At 41.9% G+C, this 22460-nt stretch overlaps 1 protein-coding gene and 1 long non-coding RNA gene across 2 annotated transcripts in view; one reads left to right on the top strand and one right to left on the bottom strand.

The window, feature by feature from the left end:
• The window catches only part of LOC130414144 (globoside alpha-1,3-N-acetylgalactosaminyltransferase 1-like), a 108183-nt gene that overhangs the window by 69602 nt on the left and 16121 nt on the right, over window positions 1-22460 (bottom strand). The gene's annotated exons all lie outside the window — the stretch shown is intronic.
• LOC130414150 (uncharacterized) lies at window positions 1083-3376 on the top strand. Its single transcript, XR_008905581.1, has 4 exons — window positions 1083-1456; window positions 2430-2613; window positions 2774-2935; window positions 3030-3376. It is a non-coding gene; the product is annotated as an uncharacterized LOC130414150 (long non-coding RNA).

Raw genomic sequence — 22460 nt, 5'->3', positions numbered from 1 at the left:
AATAAACACGAAGCGATTCGTACAAATAGAGTCAGGTTTGTGATTGCAATGTTTTATTTTGTGTTCATGTATATTGATTTTGCGCATACCAATGAGAAGCTGTGCATTTGTGTATCCTGCAACGCGCGTCCATTTATCCTGTTTGGTTCATATGGATTTTGAGACTTTCTTTACGCGGTTTTGCATTGGACAGTCCACACACACGCAACTGCAGATTCATGCGCAACCGTGCAAAAAATAAGAACTGCCACTAGATGGCAGGCTTACGGAAACCATGGGTGCTGGTCCTATCATTAGAATATCATCAAAAAGTTGATGCATTTCACTATTTCCATTCAAAAAGTGAACCTTGTAAATTATATTAATTCATTGCACGCAGACTGATATATTTCAAATGTTTATTTATTTTAATTGTGATGATTATAACTGACAACTAATGAAAATCCCAAATTGATAAGGCGTTTTAATTTAAAAGACAAAGCATTTTCTCATAAAGTTAGTAGATGCAGTTGTTACAATTACAGTGCAGTAGATGAGTCAATGCAGTTATTAAAGTTACAGTGCAGTAGATGAGTCAATGCAGTTATTAAAGTTACAGTGCAGTAGATGAGTTAGTGTAGTTATTAAAGTTACAGTGCAGTAGATGAGTCAATGCAGTTATTAAAGTTACAGTGCAGTAGATGAGTTAGTGCAGTTATTAAAGTTACACTGTTAGAAAAAGAGGTACAATACAGGTCCATTTTTGTTCCTTAAGGTACAAACTTTGCATATGTACCCTTAAAGGTACAAAAATGTATCTATAAGGTACAATTTTGCACCTTTAAGGTACAATCGTGCACCTTCCATTGTACATTGTGTGCTTTCCGAGGTGTAAGGTACATATTTGTCCCTTACATATTTGTACCTTAATTTTTAAATGTAACATGGGAGGAATTAGTGGATGCTGAAAATGTCATCTCTCAATATAGAAACACAAGTTTACCTATACTATCAAACTCAATAACTCAATAATTGTTAAACCAAAAGTTTTGAGATATGGGCAAAATAAATCAGAATGTTTTTTTCTTTTGTGTATGTGTGTGTGTGTGTGTGTGTGTAAAGTCCCTTTGAATCATTTTTAATCATGTGAATGAGGATTATGTAATTATTTATATTCACAAACAGTATTGAAGAATTTGATTTTCAAACGCTATACCCTATTTATATTAGAATGAAATAGACAAATAATTGTTCTATTGAAAGGATCTAGCTACAGGCCAAAGCTCGACTCGGCGGAAGCATAAATATAGCAGCGCGGAAGGATACATGAGTGAATAGACAGTGATTCCAACTGTCAGTCTCTGTCAGTGTCGAACAAATTCGGGAGGATGACATTTATCCACGGAGGATTTAATCACGGAGTAATTATTTCATTTTGGGATAGAGGTCACTGAAGAGGAGAGAAGTAAATTCAAAGGTAAAGTATTTGAATTTTTAATCTGTGTTTGTGGTGTTAATTCAAAGTTGGAAGTTAACTTTTACTGTTAATGTTAACGCTATCCAAGTTCATACTCTGTCAACATTAGCTTGCTAGACTCGACATTGACGATTGACATTATTAACGTTAACTAGTTAGTTAAAACATTAGCAGTATTATGTCTCATATTGCCATTCCACATACTATTATTATAAGTACTATCTTAGCTACAGTTCACCATCGAGCTAACGTCAACGTTAGCTATAAAACGACCGCGTCAGAGTTGGATGTGAAGCGTTTTTGCCGCCGAAAAGTATTTTGTTCTGACTTAACGTTAGCTAGCTGGACTGCGTCAGAGGAGAACGATAGATAAAAAAAAACATTTTTGCCGCCCAACAGTTTTGTTCTGAAATTCTTTATTTTTTCGACAAACTGTCTTTAGACCATCTTCGTAAAACCATGTAAGACTAACGTTAAATTACAACATCAGGTTAACTGACAGAACCGACCAACGGTTAACCTCCCTTTCAAGTAGCAATAACGTTAACATTACTCACGTTAGCTTCTGTTATAAAAATAAACCGATTACTATCATTAATGGGTTTAACTTATTTCAATACTTTCCCCGCTGTCCTGGAAAAAAAATAAGATAGGCCTAACGTTACATTATATTAATATTCACGGCTGTGTGTGAGAGAGAGAGACGCATTTCTAGCGTCTCTAATGAGGTAACGTTGGCTACGCCTAAATACTTTCAATATGTTTTATATGGATATTAGGGCTACCAAACGGCAAGCCCAGACCTCTAGAAATTAGGGAAAATACCCAATGAATCAAACGATCAAAACTATCTTTTCCCCCATTGACTTACATTAAAGTTACATTATGACATAATGTGCCTTTTTAAATTGTTTTTAATGCTGTTACCACTATGGTTGTTAACATTGCTGTTTTTCTTTTCTCTATTGTCTAGATAATGAAGTTGATGGAGAAGCAGTGGACTATGGATTGACTGAGAGAATGGTTTCATACCTCTTTGAAGGATTGTTTAAGAAGCAAGCAAAATACAACCGATTTGTTCAGCAGTGGAAAGAAACCGTGACACTAACCCTCGAGCCTGTCCCGGTACATTCAGAGAAGGCTACACCGGAATCAAGGTACCGGTAACAGTAATGTTATGTCATTGTTATAACGTTAGGCCTAAGTAGAACCATGGACGTTTTAGAGTACGTTTACTCTGCAGGACTTTAACTTGTATTGTTACTGTGTGGTTAATTTGCCAACATTTTAAGATGAAATTGTTTTATTTCATCATAGTCATGCAATCCCATCATCAGCCTTCCCAGCAGCTTTCATCATTCCTAAATTTCCCAGAGATGTTCAGACAAAGTTGGACCAAAAACCGCCATGCAAAATGGAGAGATCCGATCACAACAAAATCATAAGAACATTATATGAAACCATGTCCCTGATCAAAATGTAAGTTTTGCAACATAACTGGATCACGACATTTGAGTTATTAATACTATGTCTCTTGTTACATTCCTCACCTTCTTTTGCATCGCTGTTTCAGGTTTCTGACCAATGACGACTACGTGAAAGTGTGTAAGGCCCTGATTTTGAAATACCCTTTCTTAAAGGACAAAGAAGGAAATGGTTATTTTATTCCCTGTATCTATTCTCTTATATCGCTGTTTTGTTTTTGGAGTGGCAGTATGAAGTTGAGAGTTGGTCAATGAAATGCTTCTTAAAAATGTATTTAATTTTTTTTAATGTTTTTTTTATATCAGACATGACATCCTAAACATTGTGGCATTTTATTTTGGGATGTTACATTGTATGGTTGTGAGATGAATTATTATTGAATCTGTGAATTAAACTGTTTTCCATATATGGACTAAAATAAATGTCTAAAATTCAGTTAGTTGTTGTTTGCCTACATTTTCTTTCACTCCTTAAGGAATAAAAAGGAACTTTTTTGCCACCTAAAGGTACAAAATGGCTTTGTCACTGGGGCGGTACCTTAATGGGACAAAATTGTACCTTTTTCCAGAGGCACTTTATTGTACCTTTGTCTAAGGTACATTATTGATCCTCAAAGGTACAGTATTGGCCCTTAGAAGGTACAAACAAGTAAGGTACAAATTTGCTCCCCTGACTCAAGGTACAATAATGTACCTTTGAGGGTACCACCCCAGTGACAAGCTTTTGTTCCTTAAAGGTACCGTTTTGTACTTTTTTTTCTGAGAGTGTACAGTGCAGTAGATTTCTGTGCTGGGATGCTGACGGAAACCAGACTGATAATTGTCCAGATTGCCATTTGAGTTTAGGAATTTGTTCAGCTGATTGAAGACAACCTTTTCAATGATCTTGCCTATGAAGGAAGATTTGTTGGTAGACAGTAAGTTTTTGTTTAGATTGCTCTTATTTTAGTAAAGGCTTGACAACTGCAGTTTTTAGGGACTCTGGGAAAGTTCCTGAGAGAAATAACCTATTTACTATTTTTAAAAGATCTGCATCTAAACAGTTAGACACATTTTTGAAAAAGGATACGGGGAGTGTGTCCAGGTTGCATGTTGACGACTTAAGATGCGTTACGGTTTTCTCCAAAGTTTTCTGATCAATTGTCTGTAAATTCAGATAATGTTGCTAATTTCTTAGATTGTTGTAATAAAGTCAGACTGACCTGAGTGCCATGTAGGGCTTTGCTGACTGCCATTCTGAAATTATCTTCTCAAGGAAAAAAGTTGCAAACTTGTCATCAGAAAGCATTTAGAAGGGGACTTGACTTGGGGGTTTGTTAGTCTCTCTACAGTAGCAAAAAGCCTATGACTGTTGTTGCAGTCAATAGAAATAAATCTGTCTTGCTTTGCCTAATTCGAATCTAAAGGCATGCAGGCTGTCTTTATAGATTTTAAAGTGAACTTCAAGTTTTTTTTAGTAAACTTCAAGTTTTGTTTTTCGCCAAATATGTTCAGCATACGTTTTTTCAGTTTGGACAGTTATTTTATTTATTTTAGTCTATTCTAATTTCTTTCCGGCAACCACCCCAAAAACGTTAACATTTTTACCCTGATGTTGTGTAACAAGAAGTCGTGGCTGGACAACATCATGTTTCTAGTCACCTTGGTGTGTTGAGACAATCGCCTCACTTCAAATTGTTTAAATTATTTGAAATTTTTGAATTCTGTAGTGAAATCTGAAATAGTGAAATTGTAACGCTTTGACCAGGATAGCTCTCATAAAGTCAATGGAAGAAAGAGGTTAGAGGCGTAAAGGCTGTATCACGCACATTTAATGGCAGGTAACACAAGCAACCCAATCCTCTCACACATGAGAGATTACTCTTTCTCAGCGTCACAAAATAAAACTAACAAAACAAAAGTATAGAAAGAGGGTAGAGCAAGCTTAGCATCTACGGTGGATCTCACTCACGCTCAACTCAACAACGTTATCACGCATAGCACGCATCAGAAATTACGTGATCAGTCTCTTAAAGGGGCACACCGCACACTAATGTGATGCATGTAAATACAGTTTAGTTCGTTACAGATTCCCCCCGGAAAGAAAAAGGCTGTCCCCAGCCGTACACGACATAAGGACAAAATACATATCCAGCCCCATACATGGAAACATGGAAAACCCATTAACCAAACTATGTATCACATACAGAAGCCAATAACTGGCAGACATGCCAGCATGAGCTACACATTACACAGTATGCACTACAAAGACATTTCAAAAACAAAAGCCTGCGACAGTCAAGCCATGTGTACAAAATACAATTTTTTTCTTTTTCACATAACGTATGAAAACTCAAGAACCATAACAAAATGTACAAGTACTTATTCTCTTGTAAGAAAACAACATCCCAGGAGAACATTGAAACACAGGGGTACAAACCAATAAAGTGAAGGCTAGTGAACAATGTCGAAATCAGTCCTGAACAAGTCCTGAAGGCGGAGAGACCATCGAGCGAGACGTCCAGTGGGATTTGGGCGGGACATCAACCACTTAGGTCCACTGTGGTCAGTAAAGATCGTGACCAAGGTTAATTGTGGTCAAAAATTTTCCTCGAGAAAGGAAGTCAAGGGACTCGTCGACTCTCGGCAATGGGTAAGAATCCTTTGTGGTGAGCTGGTTTAACCCACGATAGTCCACGCAAAATCGTGGTTCACCACAAGGTTTCTGCACGATCACAACCGGTGCAGCCCAAGGACCAGCCGCAGGTTCAATGATTCCTTCATGCAACATTTTCTTTATTTGGTCCTCGATCAACAGTTTTTTGGCTGGAGAAGTTCGATAAGGGGGAAGGTGAACTGGTTTGGCATTTCCTGTCTCTATGGAGTGCTCTGCTAGAGTAGTACGGCCCAGGTGACCATCGAAGAGGTCCGGAAAGCTTTCAAGTAGTTCTGACAACTGTTCCTTTTCGTCAAAACTCAAACATGCATCTTCAATTTTTTCCTGAAGCACTGAAGCTGGAATTCCATGAACAACAAACTTTTATCCAACTCAAGACCAGCTCCGCCATCCAATTCCTCCATGAATAAAGGATTTTCACCCATGACGACAGTTCTAGACGGGACGTGAATCATAATGGACGCACGCAACATGAAGTCCATTCACAAGACTACTGTTGAGGGAAGGCGTGGGACAATAGCAAAACGGTGGTAAAAGCGCTGTCCCATAAATCCAAAAGCCAGCCACGTAAGCCCCACGGGCAGGCATGCTCCACCGTCCGCCAGTTGTATAGGGGAAGAGGTCCATGGTTGAATCTTGGCTTTCAATCTGTCATGATTTTGAACGATGTCTGCCTGCACTGCAGAAAGTGATGCGCCAGTGTCAAGTGTAGCATCCACCACCTGGCCACGTAGGTTAATTTTAACTCTTAATGGGGTGTTCCAACAGGACGGGGATGTGGGATCTTCCACATGACAAAGGACAGGTTGTGCAGGAACAGTCGGTTGAGGCGAATTCATCTTCTGGAGGGAGGACTGCCTCTGCGAATCATCCTCCCCCCTCTGTAGTTTTCCCTCTGTGCGACAAAAGGAAAGTTTCCCCCTCCATTACTGCTTTCACCGTTGTTTGTATCCTTTGCCTCAGGATTCTTTCCTGAACACACCTCAGGGGACTCGCTTCGTTGTGAGCTCCTTCTGGGAATTGGGTTACAGTCTGGGCATGTGCGAGAAGTGAAGTCAGGACGTGAGCACTTGTAACAGAAAGTTCCTTTGTCAAATTTAGCTTTACTCTGCCCTGAAGTAGGGAAACAATTACTTGGTCCAAGGACCAGATGGAGCTCATGAGCCCTCAGGAGGAGATCCATCACTGAGGAAACATAGGTTCCATAGAGTGCAACTCTGTATTTCTCAAGAGCATGTTTAGAAATAAGGTTGATTTGTTCTTGCTCGGGTGGGAGGGTTTTCAGCTTCCTGAACTCACTTAGCATGTGGGCCACAAAAGTAGGGAGGGGCTCTTCGGGACTCTGTATACGGTCTAGGATTCCACTCATTATTTGTTCTTGACTGTTGGAGGGAAGGAAGACTGTGCTGAAGAAATCACAGAACTGGGCCCATGTGACGACATGAGAGTCAAGGACTGTGAACCATTTTTTTGGTTCCTTTGTCAAAAATCGAGGCAGCTCGAGGAGAACTTGGGCATCGGTTAAGTCGAGTGAGGTCCTGTAAACATTGACTGACTGGAGCCAGTCCTCTGGGCTTACACGTCCATCTCCTGCAAATACAGGTGGCTCAAGCCTAGACTGGTGCAGTACGGATGCAAGGATTCTACTAGTATTACTCACATCAGAAGAATTAGCCTGTGGTGAGAATGTCACATTTCTGAGGGAAACATTATCGGTAGATGTACCTTGTAGTGGCACCTGGCTTGGTGATACACGGATGTGGGGCTTAGAACTGGCCATAGGAGGCAGCTGGTCGTGTGGCGCTGCATGGGTGTCCACATCAGGAGGTCCAAACCTTCTTAATATGCTCTGCTGTAACTGGAGAGAGTCAGTGAGAAACTGTTGAAGCACCGATACTTCCGCTTGTAGACGTTCCACTTGAGTCTCCAGACTCCCCGCAGCAGGCTGCGCTGGTTTTTGTCTCCGCCTGGGAACAGAGTCTGGCAATGAGTGGGTCAAGTCAGAACTAAAGTCTGGGTAGTAAGCCATCACACTAACTGTACACTCACATAAACAGCGGTACAACACCCGTAAAATTCACAATGTAACCCAGAAAATGTAAATTGAAAAATCAATAATCCTACATTTAAACTGTGAAATAGCAAATGTGACCAAAAACATACAGGTTTACTTTTTTTTTATGCGAGTTCAATTATTATATTGTCCATCAGCATACCCAGAGCAAAGGAACGTGCTTTTTCAATGTGAATGTAACGTTCTCAAAGTCACTTGATCATCCAAATGAGAGCAAAACGTTAGAAATCGTTCAGTTTGCACAAGCAGTTCAGTTCACAATGAATTAGGAACGAAAAACGTCCCAAAACTGTTCCAAAAAAAGAAATTTGTTTCTTCCGTGCTCACAAATTCAGTTCAGACAAAACACACACAAAAAAAGTTGTTTTTGCTGTCCGTTTGTGCACAAAGTACATGCCAGTTCCAAGCACGCAAAGCGGAAAAAAAAATATTATATGTGTGCTACAATATCAAAGAAAGGTAAAGATCCAAATGTCAGTCCGCGTTCGAAAACAGTGAGGAAAAAGTTGGATCACTTCCAAAACTGATGTGGGAAAAAATTATAATCCTCCGTTCCCAAACGATCTATTTCACTCAGTCCTTTACCATCGGCAAAAATAAAAAAATAAGAAAAAAATCTGACGAAGCACAGTCTAAATTGATCAAATTAATCAGCTGTCACTTCATAGAAAAATATCAGGTTGAAGTGGAGAAAAGGAGAGAAGGAAAAAACGCTTAGCCCTCGTTGCACGCGGTCCACACACACGTGTCACCCAGCGTTAGCAAGCTAATCTCACCAGTCTCTGCAAAGATCTCAACGCTCGATCGGAGTTGCAAATTATCCGGTTTCCAGTAGATGACGGATACAGATTCAAGTTGTTCGGGCGCTAATTGTTACGCTTTGACCAGGATAGCTCTCACAAAGTCAATGGAATAAAGAGGTTAGAGGCGTAAAGGCTGTATCACGCACATTTAATGGCAGGTAACACAAGCAACGCAATCCTCTCACACATGAGAGATTACTCTTTCTCAGTGTCACAAAATAAAACTAACAAAACAAAAGTATAGAAAGAGGGTAGAGCAAGCTTAGAATCTACGGTGGATCTCACTCACGCTCAACACAACAACGTTACCACGCATAGCACGCATCAGAAATTACGTGATCAGTCTCTTAAAGGGGCACACCGCACATAAATGTGATGCATGTAAATACAGTTTCGTTCGTTACAAAATGCATCAACTTTTTGATGAAATTCTAATGATAGGACCAGCACCCATGGTTTCCGTAAGCCTGCCATCTAGTGGCAGTTCTTATTTCATGCACGGTTGCGCATGAATCTGCAGTTGCGTGTGTGTGGACTGTCCAATGCAAAACCGCGTAAAGAAAGTCTCAAAATCCATATGAACCGAACAGGATAAATGGACGCGCGTTGCAGGATACACAAATGCACAACTTCTCATTGGTATGCGCAAAATCAATATACATGAACACAAAATAAAACATTGCAATCACAAACCTGACTGTATTTGTACAAATCGCTTCGTGTTTATTCAAATCTAAATTTCACGGAATCAAATCATAAGGCATTTGTTTGTGAATCGTAAAATGCAAATGTAACGTGTATCACGTTCACGGATGATTGTGCGTGCATGATTTGTTAATCATTTTGAGTCGGAATTCATCCCATAATAGCAGCTGTCTCCCAAAACAACTCATGTGGGTTTGCAGCTGTACCGCTGTTTGTGATTTTGTCATTGTCAAGTGATAATGCGGGACATTTTTCAATCAGCATTTCCCCAGTTGCATCTTTCTCTAGTGTTCATAACAACACCGCTCTGAAATCTCTTCCTGTAAAATGTGCATATTTTGTATGCGTTTGCAAAATTGATACATATTTAGCCGCATCCTGTGGAGAAGGCAAGCTTTTACAGATCGCCTCCATATCAGACATATCATTTAGCGTGTTTAGGACGCAGGAGCTCAGCTGAACCAAAGAGGAAAATATAATGGTGGTATTAGACAATGCATCCGAATTATGCTTTTGGCCATGTTTCGTCAGTTGCATGTCACGTTGCAAGATGAAAGAAATCACTCGTGAGTATATGACAGTTGTTTCCTCCGGTGGCCAAATATCACGATTGAGCAGCACTACACGCAATCTAGAACAACTAAAACATTGATGTGCTTATACATATGCAATGAATTTAAACATGCTTATTTCTTAAGCAAGTTTTTGCTTGTTTTACGAAGAGAAAACATGTTTCTCGTCCATTTCCATGCGTGGCCTCAAAGATGAAAATTATGTTATGGATTCTCACCCTCTTGTTCCAAACCTGTATACATTTTAGATATTTGGTAGAATGTTAGCAATGGAAATTCTTCAGCATTATTGACTACCATAGCTTGTCAAATGATAATAGAAGTCAAAGGTGACCCAGAATTGTTTGCTTTCCTAAAACACCCAAAACATATTTTGAGTTCAACAGAACAAAATTCATTACCTAGGAAACTATTCAGATGGGTTAATATAGCATCCGTTTGTCTGCGTTGCTCTTTGCCTGATCTTATTTTCATTGTTCCTGTTTGTATTGGGTTTTTGCATTGTGTTTTTTGTTAAATAATTTGTTAACCTCCTCTGCCTGCAATTGGGTTCTTTCACTTCCCATTCCGTGACACATAGACTTGCTCAAGGCAGCGCATGTGTATTGTAAAACGGTTTCTTGTAAAACGGAATTTTCGTTATCGAAATTATACATTTAACAAACTTCTTTGTGCACAAGATAAAAGGCACGCAGTCCATACATGTCATTAAAGCTGCGCGCATTAGAGTTATGCTTTGTTGGATCAGCAGGACTGATGCCCGTTCTAGTCACGTTATATTGCTTTGGATCATCTTTTTATGCTTTATTGCAATGAATTTGCATGTTGTTTTGTTCTCAATGGTATGTATGATGACACACACAAGGGAAGATTTATATAAAGAATAACATTGTATATAAAGCAAAACTGGTTTGTCATATTTATGTTGAATATAAACTCCTTTTAGGAATTGATAGTTGATTGGTCAATTTTAATTACATTGAATCAATAAAATCCTTTACATCCGCAATGAATGTTGAAAAAATGTAAATGTTCAACAAATCACAATTATTTTGATTGTTTGATTTAGTTGGGTTCTTGATTTCATTAAATTTCAGTGCTTGAAATTGTTTTTAATAAAAACTTAAATATCGAGGACGCCTATTGAAAGATGTTTAAGACATGTGTAGTGGAGTAGGCGGTGCGAAACCGTGGTTCGAGACCGTTGAGTAATTGTTAACGAGCGCCAGCTGTGCGTGCACCGGTCTCGAATCACCTGAGATCGGGAGCATATAAGAGAACGAGCGACCGGACCGTCGAGAGGACCGGGCCCGAACATGTTTATGTTTGTAGTTATGTTTTATTCGCTGGCAGTCGTCCGTGAGGGGCTGCCGGGTGTCTTTTACTTTGTTATTATTGTGATTAAATGTTTAAATGTCTGCCGGTTCCCACCTCCTTCCTTCCTTCCTTTTATTGAACCTCTCTACAACATGTAAATTTGCGGTTGTTTGCTTCCATGATATTAACTGTAATCAAATAATATCTACTTCAAATAAAGTTATAAACTTTTGTGACTGTGGAAAACTGTGAGGTTTGTAAAAGCACCGTGACAAAGTAAACCAAAAACCTCACTGACAAACTTTGACAGAAACACTCCTCATAAAAACCTCAACAACGGTAACCACGATTGATTCTGACGAAAACAAACAAATACACACTGTTAAAAATGATTCTGAGTTTTTGTCAGGTGGACAAATAAATTCATGTCCTGTCGAATTGCAGTGCGTCACAACACAATATGCTGAGTTGTAACAACCTCAACTTGAATGGAAATTTAAAAATTTAAATTACTTGTTCAAATAACCACAAAACATAGTCTTCGTCATGATGACGTACTTTTGTTACGAACGAAGTTGAGACATCTGCCATTTTCTGCAAACGAGTTGAGAAGTTTCTAGTCATGCATTGACATGAAAGAAAAGATGAAGATCCTGCGTTAGAACGGTTACATAGGACTTTGAGGACTGCAAATAACGAAATAAGTATTTTTGCTTTATTTAATGGTAATTTACACATGCTCAAAAGCTGTTCTTCTTCATCTGTTCTATCTCATCAGTTCTCTTATCACAGCATGTCTCAATAAAATGAACTTTTGATGTTACTTGTACCAATACTCCTAATTGTCGGTGTATTTCGAGACTCAGGGACTGAATTTCTGAAGGTGAATTATCAACTAAAATTGTGGATCACTAAATATTGCTTGCTAGTCACCGAGCGTCTGTCAAAGTCGTCTTTGTAAGTTTGTACGTTACGTTAATATATATATATAATATATATATACACAGTATTGTTCAAAATAATAGCAGTACAATGTGACTAACCAGAATAATCAAGGTTTTTAGTATATTTTTTATTGCTACGTGGCAAACAAGTTACCAGTAGGTTCAGTAGATTCTCAGAAAACAAATGAGACCCAGCATTCATGATATGCACGCTCTTAAGGTTGTGCAATTGGGCAATTAGTTGAATTAGTTGAAAGGGGTGTGTTCAAAAAAATAGCAGTGTGGCATTCAATCACTGAGGTCATCAATTTTGTGAAGAAACAGGTGTGAATCAGGTGGCCCCTATTTAAGGATGAAGCCAACACTTGTTGAACATGCATTTGAAAGCTGAGGAAAATGGGTCGTTCAAGACATTGTTCAGAAGAACAGCGTACTTTGATTAAAAAGTTGATTGGAGATGGGAAAACCTATAAAGAGGTGCAAAAAATGATAGGCTGTTCAGCTAAAATGATCTCCAATGGCTTAAAATGGAGAGCAAAACCAGAGAGACGTGGAAGAAAACGGAAGACAACCATCAAAATGGATAGAAGAATAACCAGAATGGCACAGGCTCAGCCAATGATCACCTCCAGGATGATCAAAGACAGTCTGGAGTTACCTGTTAGTACTGTGACAGTTAGAAGATGTCTGTGTGAAGCTAATCTATTTTCAAGAATCCCCCGCAAAGTCCCTCTGTTAAAAAAAAGGCATGTGCAGAAGAGGTTACAATTTGCCAAAGAACACATCAACTGGCCTAAAGAGAAATGGAGGAACATTTTGTGGACTGATGAGAGTAAAATTGTTCTTTTTGGGTCCAAGGGCCACAGGCAGTTTGTGAGACGACCCCCAAACTCTGAATTCAAGCCACAGTACACAGTGAAGACAGTGAAGCATGGAGGTGCAAGCATCATGATATGGGCATGTTTCTCCTACTATGGTGTTGGGCCTATTTATCACATACCAGGGATCATGGATCAGTTTGCATATGTTAAAATACTTGAAGAGGTCATGTTGCCCTATGCTGAAGAGGACATGCCCTTGAAATGGTTGTTTCAACAAGACAATGACCCAAAACACACTAGTAAACGGGCAAAGTCTTGGTTCCAAACCAACAAAATTAATGTTATGGAGTGGCCAGCCCAATCTCCAGACCTTAATCCAATTGAGAACTTGTGGGGTGATATCAAAAATGCTGTTTCTGAAGCAAAACCAAGAAATGTGAATGAATTGTGGAATGTTGTTAAAGAATCATGGAGTGCAATAACAGCTGAGAGGTGCCACAAGTTGGTTGACTCTATGCCACACAGATGTCAAGCAGTTTTAAAAAACTGTGGTCATACAACTAAATATTAGTTAAGTGATTCACAGGATTGCTAAATCCCAGAAGAAGAAAAAATGTTTGTACAAAATAGTTTTGAGTTTGTACAGTCAAAGGTAGACACTGCTATTTTTTTGAACACACCCCTTTCAACTAATTGCCCAATTGCACAGCCTTAAGAGCGTGCATATCATGAATGCTGGGTCTTGTTTGTTTTCTGAGAATCTACTGAACCTACTGGTAACTTGTTTGCCACGTAGCAATTGTAGGATCTTACCCAGACAAAAGGGGACCATTTGTCACCTCATAACACCTCCTGACCTCTCAGTAGGGGTCGACTCCCCCGTGATTAGAGATCCGGGTGTCGAAACAGAGAAAACCATTGTGGGACATCGTAAAACTGTTGATTTCTCTGTTGGGCCTAACCGGCATCCGAAGATTTGGGGTGTTGTTTGTAATAAAGAGGACCATTGACGGTCGTTAATTACCATGACCTTTCAGTGGGACCCAAATCGGTGCCAGCAAGTCTGACCCAACTGTCTTCCTGTAACACATTCGTCAATTGACCAGGATAAATCCCAAAAAACCCTAGTGGACTTCAAAGATCTTCGAACAGGGAGGATGGGGTCGTGTGACTATAGATGGACACCAGATGTGTTAAACAGGAATGAGGGCAAATGGTCAGACTAGTTTGAATGTTCCCTCTTTTTCTTTAACCACACAAGAATAGTTTAAAACGGGTTTAAACCAACATTTTCACATTGTATCTTTGTCCCCATGTTAATCGGCCTCGCTTGTAATCTCAAAAGCATGTGTGTTTAAGTGTATTCTCTTTATATTGTGTTTTTATACAAACTTCAGGTCAATGTACTTATAATCATGGCTTGTTTTATATCCAAATGTTTCCCTTTTCATTCCTTAAAAGATGGTGTACACCATAGAAATGTATTTCACACTATACTCAATATATCATATTTCATGAATTAATACAGCCCAGATTATAAGTGACCCTCAATGCAAATGAGCTAATGTCCAGAACAAAGAACCCTGGATTCCCCTCCAAAATCGACTCATCACATTGGATAACCCAGTTCTGAGGGCGTGAATCTGTTTAGGCTTAAATCATCTCTGAAAGAAGCAAACAGTGCTCAGTTTCTTCCGTGTTCGCGCGCTCCTGTTCAAACCACCTCCTGAGTCCTGCCTCTTTTCGGAGACAGATTCTCTTCGGCAAAATTACTTCGGCAAAGTTCGCTTCTGACTTCATCCGCCAATCCGGCTACCCGAGAGAAGCCGAAGGATCGAAACCATCAAGACTTTGAGAACCACCTTCCACGGGCACAAAACCTTGTCCAGGCACACTCGAAGGAGACCAATGCAAGTATTAGAAATTATTCTATACAGCTGCGTTTAAGCGTAACCCCTTTTTAAGGAGATTTGTCTGATGGTTCATGCAGATGTGAATAGCCGTTTTGTAATACTGCCATTATTTCCTTTGTCTATTTCTTACTTTTCTTTACTGCATTTATGTTTCAGGTTTTGTTTGTTAGCATTCGTTATTTTGTTAGTCAGTCGTTTGTTTCCCCTTTAGTGTAGTAAATAAACCCGCATTTGTGTTATCCACAATTAAACTGTTGCTGTGTTATTTTATCACATACTAACGTCACTTAAACTGCTTGATTTCGTTATAATTTCTGGAGCGGTACTGTACTACATACAGTAAGAGTGTTATGTTTCCAAGGCCAGGAAAGTAATATTTCTTAGATTTGATATACGATCTGCGGATCACTCGCTGGACGAGTGAATTTAGTTTGTCGCTATTATCAGGTCTGCCGAATCCGTGTATTAAGTGTATAAAACAGGTATAGTTAGTCATCATTACTTATACATCTTTTACTGTGATCAAACTCATAGTTTTCCCCGAAATACACTACATAATTGGTGGAGAATGCGGGCAGTTTTAAACGTTGTTTGTGAGGAGAGCCAGTTTCAGTTTCATTTGTGTCTGCATTTGTGTGTAACGGTAATGCGCGCTGAGCGAAACGTAAAACTCGCTCTTTGTATGAATGAATTATTGAATAGTGAAGTTTCTGCGCCGAAACACACTCTGAGTTTCAATCCAGGAAAACTCCAGTCACCGTTAATGATGAGCGAGATAACTGCTATTTCAAATTTGACCCTATATCACGAGGAAACCTTTTATAGCGAGTCACGAGATATTGTTTACCGCCCTAATTTGAGCGAAGAAATCCTCTGTTAGCGCGAAGGAAATTGTGGAGCGGATTTCCTCCCAGTTTCATGTATACGGCCGAATTTTGTGTATTTTAGACTGATGTAAAGCCATTGATGCATTTTCCAATGAGGGTTCAGCTAAATATACACCGCTTCCCGAAGTTGAACCATTAGCCTAGCTAGCTAATGCGTGCTTTTTGTTTCCTCGTAAACAAGGCGTAAGGATATTGTTTTTGTACTTTACTTTACTGGATGTTGTGGAGTTAAACAATAGATGACGAACGTTAAAAGGGAAGTGTTTTAGAATCTTGATCAAGTTAATTGTGCGACGGCGAAGAAATCCCGTTGTGTGTTTGTTTTGTATGACTGTGTGTTGTAAACTCAGTGTTTGGGCAGCGAAGAGATCCTGCCGCACGCGTTCAGGTAGTGAACTGACGCGTAGCTTAGATCCGCCGAGATCGAACGTCACCATCCGTGACGCCCCCAAAGCGGGCGATTTGATTTGAATTTATATCAAGCTGACGTCAATTTCTGTAGCATAATTGTCTTGTAGACCCAGTTAAGAAAGTTATTGGTTGACTTGTGTTTTGAGGTTTATTTTATATGTAAATTCTTTTCTACAGCAATTGCCGCTTGAATGTTCAAATTAAAGTGATTGTTAAAGTCTTTGTGTAAACGAGATGGTAATCACGTTGAAGTCAGAGGATATGGTGTTACGACTCACTAACACCAGAGGGCAGTGTAGCGTGTGTAGGTGACTAACACTTTCCTAACTCCACCCCTTCCTCCCTGACTTCCTTTTGGCGTGGCTCGACCACGCCCACCTTGTGGGTCCTCTCAGTCAGTCTCTTCCTTCTTAACTTCTCTCATTTCCATTTTTCTTGTTTTGACTTCTCAGTTTATTTTTATTTATTTACTTATTTGATTTTGAGTTTCAGTTTAATTAATTATTGTAATAATAATAATTCGTTTTCAGGTTACTGGTTCTTATTTTTGTTTTTCAGTTTTCAACATTGTAGGTTTATTTGTTTCCATTTCCTCATTACTCCCTATAAAGCCCCCCCACCTAGGAACATCATTAATTTAATTTGATTAAAGTATCAAATGTTTTAATTTATGGATTGAATATTTGACAATTTGATTTCAAATTAATTCACAATTTGTTTTTAATTTTTTATTAAAATCTGATTTAAAGAGTTTTTCGCCCTTTAACAATTTGGTTTGCTCATCTCTGTGTAGTTCTAGCTATGTCATTAATTCTTCCCCTAGAGCTGCCTGGGTAGTGAAGTGACGGCTCTCCTAAGTGGACCTGGTGAGCGGATCCGGCTCTCTTGGCGTGTCTGGCACTGGTGGTGGATTTCTCAGATACCTTTGTCCCCGGCTCTAGGTGACGGCACGCAGGGAGACTTTCAGCCACTGGCACTCCTATGTTTAGTGGGGGCCGATGGGTGGTGCACTGCAGTAAATTCTGGGGTACATAACCCCGGGAAGTGCCACTTAGCGGGAAGAAAAGCCTACGGGCTATGTCTGTTGCGAGTGGCACCCCCGGGTAAAATCCCAGGTTTCTCTGTGCCCACCAGTCGGTAACCCACTCGGTACGGTCAGGTTGGGCTGAGAGTTGTGACTGTTTGAGTGGTCGCACCTGAGTGGCGTGTAGGGCGAGGGGTCTGGGTGATTGCTGCTGTGTGTCCGGAGATGCTGGAGAGTTGGATTTGTTTACCTGGGACCCATCTGGAAGCCCTCATTTCACGCCAGGTCTATGCAAATAAGGTACAGCCCCTACGGATTTTCTATAGGAAGAAAGGGAAGTAGGAACGCTCCCTTCCCCCGCTTTTAAACTGTGTAGTTTTCCCTGTTGTTTTTGAGCTTAGCTGCCTCCCTAGGTTAGATGACACCATAGCGCCCCCTACCTGCAGGCCCTGTCATAACCCTAGGGTTCCCAACCAGCGGTGCAAAGTTAAGCAACCCTCTCTAGCCCTTTTCTATCTCTTTATTTTGTTTTGTTATTGATTTAATTTTGTTTTACTTTTTGTTTTCTGGAAGACTGAATCTGCATGAGCCATCAGGGAATTCTCAGTAATATGTTGATGAAGTAAACTCCCCGGTCATTAGAATGACACCCTAAGTTTAGACCCATCGAAACATTTACTCCAACCATTTCCCTGTGCCCACACACACTCACTCACACACCTTCTATCCACCACGCCAATTCACCGAGTAGGATAAATAGGTGTTTGAGTTACGCCACTGACTGTTCACCCAATTAGCTGCACAACACATAACATATAAGTGTTATAGAGCTCACTAAACTTGTAAGGACTTGCATTGGCCCTTTGTGCTTTTCTCTCTCACCCTCAGTTTGCCAGTATGTCCAGATCGCCTAGCCCTGATGCCCACTGGGACCAGCTAGAGACCTGGTTGAGCGCAATGACGGATGCGCTCCTACCCGAGGCGACTAAAGACATACAGGGCTTGAACCGTGAGCAGCTGGATGACAACTTGGACCAGTTGATGGCCCAAGATCCAACACAAAGCTACGCCCACAAGGAGCTGGCCAAGGCCATGGGTAGCCTCGCCCACAACCTCATCGCCCAGTTGAAGCTGAGCGACGGAAACGTCACCCTCCTGGAGCAGGAGACAACGGCATTAAAGCTTCAGGCTGAGGAGGCCCGCAGGAACCAGGCAGACGCCCAGAAAAGCCTAGATCAACTAACCCTAGAGACCAAGGAGCTGGCAAAAGAGGAGTGCGACTCCGAGCTAAAGGAAGAGAGGGAAAAGCTTCAGGACGCCTTGACCGACCTCCGTGCAGACATAGAAGCCCGAGAACGGTTGGAAAAGCAGGCCCGCAATGACCTAGAATGCAAGCTCCATGAAGCAGAGACTCTATTACGACGGGCTGAAACCGAACTGAAAGAGAGGGATGCAAAATTCAAAGCCTCCGAGAGACACTTTCAATCAGCCCGAGCTGAAGCCCAAAACTTGGCTCAGCAACACGACCAACTTCAGTCTGAATTTGATACCGTGCAAAGAGAACTAAAGTACGCATACATATTTCAAGCTGAACGAAAGGGGGAGGGTTACACTACCAATCCCCCCCCGGCAAGCAGGATCAGACTTCCCAGCCAAGCACCCTCCGAGAAAGAGGAAGCTGATAGCCTGCGGTTTAAAACATCACCTGCCAGCATCCGAGAGCCTGTAACTGCCAATGAGGGATGGGAGCGTCAGCAGAGAATCCCTACAAACTGCAGCATGGCTCCCAAGGACCTGGACAAGCTAGCCAGAAACATTCCCACGTTTACACCAAATCCTGCAGGAGGACATGACATACACGCCTACCTGCAAGATATTAACTTTCATCTGCAAACCATGCCAAATGTTCCCACAAGAGACAGACTGTATTTGCTCAGGATAACATCCAGTCGAGAGGTGCGCAGTTTCCTAGACCGGCAGTCCGAAACTGTAAAAGGGGATTACAAGCAACTGCAGCAGGCTCTAATTAAGGAGTTTTCAGACCCAGAATCTGAACAGGGATTGGTTGCTGCCATGGACCTTAAACAGGGCCGCCTCGAAACCCCACAGGCCTATTACAACAGACTGAGACGAACATACTTTGGTGCCAGAAATGAGCCAGAGATGGAGGAGGATTTTAACTTTAGAACTCTTTTCCTGCGTAACCTGCATCCTAGCGTGAGCCACCACTTAGGAGTCACGGCATGCCCCCGCACCATGACAACTCAACAGCTGCGGGACCCCGAGCTCACTTTGGAGGGCTCTCAACCACGTCACGATGCTAGGCCTGTCCACAGAGAGGCAAGGGATTTTATTGGCACCCAAGAACGGCGCGACCACGCTGGTGCTCGACCTAAGCGTCAGACAGGATATCCCGAGAGGCCCTGGAGCAGGACACGTTCGTGGGACGATCCAAGGGGCGGTGCTGCATGGGAAGGTAATCGCCGACCTAGGAATCACCGATCGGCAGTAGCAAGGGCAACCAGCCCAAACCGTCACCAGAGAAATGCACCTCAACACCCCTGTGATCGGTCCAAACCTCATTGTTCTCCAGAGCAGAACGGCACAGAAACCTCAGAGTCAGCAGAGATCCTGAAGATACTAAGGGATTTGATGCACAAAGGGCCTACCAAGCAAAACAAGAAGGATAAGCCAGATTCCTTGTGACTACGAGTGGCGAAAATCAACGACCCTTCAGAAGGCTCTCCTCCTAAAGACAATTCACAGATCTCTGCAAACACCCCCACCAACTCAGAAACAACACATCAACCGACGGCCGAACATCCAGATTCAAACAGAACATTTCAGTCAGCCATCAATCAAGATCCCCAAATACCCGAGAGTGCTGTGTTAGTTATCTGTCTTCATTCCGAACAACCAGATACCACCCCTAACTGCCTGTCAGTCACCACGCAGGCCCCTGTACCAAGGCTTTTGGGAAATCTGATTGAAAAGGGAGTGGCCAGGAAACTATATCTAGCCATCACGTTGGAAGAAGAGATGAGGTTAGAGGCCCTTGTTGACACTGGAGCTGACCTCACGCTAATGTCATCACAGTTGTTTCACAGACTCATGGAAGAAGCTAAGAAACAGAATCGGACTCTCCAGCCGCAGAGGTGCGCATTGAATGTTTAATCATACAGCCAAAATGAGGTCCGACTGGAACAAATAGCTCCCATACACTTGACCATCGGTCCCATGAGCCTGGTACACCCGGTGTACATCTCACCAATGGACACTTATCCTCTCCTCATTGGCAAGGACCTGCTAGATCGCTTCGAGCCACTGATGGATTTCAAACAGCTAAAAATCTGGGCTCAAGTGCGAGAACCACTGCCTTTTCCCGCAATCAACTCAGTCAAAGTGCATTGCCAGGTCACAGAGGTCAATGGCCAAAACCCAGCCGGTCGCGAGAACACCGACTCAAGGTCAACCCCAAGTTCAGGAACTCCACTCTGCTCCCTAAAACCAGACGAGGACCCAGACAGCTACTTTCCTCTGGTCAAGGAAGCAATCTACCTGAACGACATGGCAATAACAGACACTGTTTTGGCATTATGGGCAGACAATTCAGCCATCAGCCCCACGCTGTTTAAAGCACTCACTCTACACACACCGGACATTCCTTTTGTAGCTAAAAGCACGCGATTCCCATTGGACTCTCACCTGTCAACCATGGTAACTGCTAAAGGAGTCTGCGCTTTGAACTTGAACTGGAATGGCCGGTCTTTAACCCATTACTTCCTTGTTCTTCATGATTCACCACACGATGTCTACCTTGGGGCAGATATCCTAGTCCGCCTCCAAGCTCACATAGACACTATTAATGATGTGGTGTGGGCACCATTGATCTCACAACCCCCAAAGGGCCCCATTGATCATAGACACCTTGCATCAGGTCAGACCATCCCAGAAGTCTGTACCCTGGTGAACGAACTTGAAACTGCAGTACCGGCCTACACCAAAGGGGTCACTGTTCGGCTCAACATGCGGTGTGGCCAAACTCTCAGCCACACACTGGCCTATTTCCAGCCATCAATGGAGTGCAAGGAGCTTGGCCTCACCCTGGAAGCCACACCCCTCACTGAAGTTACATCCCGTGCAGTGTACATCCTGTTCAATAACTGCACGGCTACACCTATTAAACTTCCCAAAGGCTACCGTGTAGGATGGTTAATGAGCCAAAATTTCCATGACTTTGAACTCACCGTACCAGTCATAGGCCCCATCCCACCACCACTGATTCCAGAAGGAAGCTTAGATAACACAGTTTACACAGCCCCCTTCCAGATGATCTCACTTGTCTCTGTCATGCCAATCGCCAAAGAACAGGTGTGTAGGACCGAGATGATTAAAGAATATCTTTCAATATACACAGTCTGTAGCCAACCCATCTGTGAAGGCAATGAAGTCACCGCTTCAGTAACTGTCAACAAGACGGATGACGCAACGATGGAGGAGCCCTATCCGGGTTTTGAGGCACAAGTTCAACAAATCCTGAAGGATGCAGATGCCATACAGGACATTGAAGACCTCCAAAAACTTCGACAGGTCCTGTACAAGTACAAAGCATCATTTGCCAAAGACTCTTTGGACTGCGGCCTCACCAACCTTCATATGGTACGCATTCCCTCGCACCCAAATGCTCCCCCCACGTTCGTCAGACAGTACAAAATCCCCATTGCTTCACATGAGCCAGTACAAGAGATCATCAACTCTATGCTGGAAAAGGGTGTCATCCGGCCCTGCAACAGCACCTACTCAGCACCCATCTGGCCTGTCCTTAAGCCAAATGGCAAGTGGCGACCAACAATCGATTACAGGAAACTTAATCAACAAGTACCTTTGTCACGATGGCCGATGACTCAGCTGGATCAAGAGATCCCCAGCATAAGGGGGGCTACCATCTTCTCTACACTTGATGTAGCCTCAGGATTCTGGACTATACCGGTGCACCCGGAAGATCAACACAAGCTGGCGTTCACCTTTGGAAACCGACAGTACACCTTCACACGGTGCTCCTTTGGTTATGCCAACTCACCAGCTGAATTCAACATCTTCCTCAACAAAGCGTGCCCGGATGCCAGAGTAAGAGGCAATCTCATCTACGTAGATGACGTCCTAATGAAAAGTAAGACTGTAGCCGACCACCTAAAAGAAATAGACCACGTCCTGGACCAATTAACCACAGCAGGTGCTAAGATTGCTCTTCATAAGGGACAATGGGGTAGAACCAAGGTGAACTACGTCGGACTACTCATAGGACAACATGGTATTGAACCCCAATCTAGCCGAATACAGGCCATACAGAACATTAAAACTCCTGCAAACATCACAGAACTGCGAAGTTTCTT

The sequence above is a fragment of the Triplophysa dalaica genome, chromosome 2 (assembly GCF_015846415.1).
Source record: "Triplophysa dalaica isolate WHDGS20190420 chromosome 2, ASM1584641v1, whole genome shotgun sequence".
Lineage (NCBI taxonomy): Eukaryota > Metazoa > Chordata > Actinopteri > Cypriniformes > Nemacheilidae > Triplophysa > Triplophysa dalaica.
Note: the sequence above shows the minus strand (reverse complement) of the source record. Positions and strands in the feature narration are given on the sequence as shown.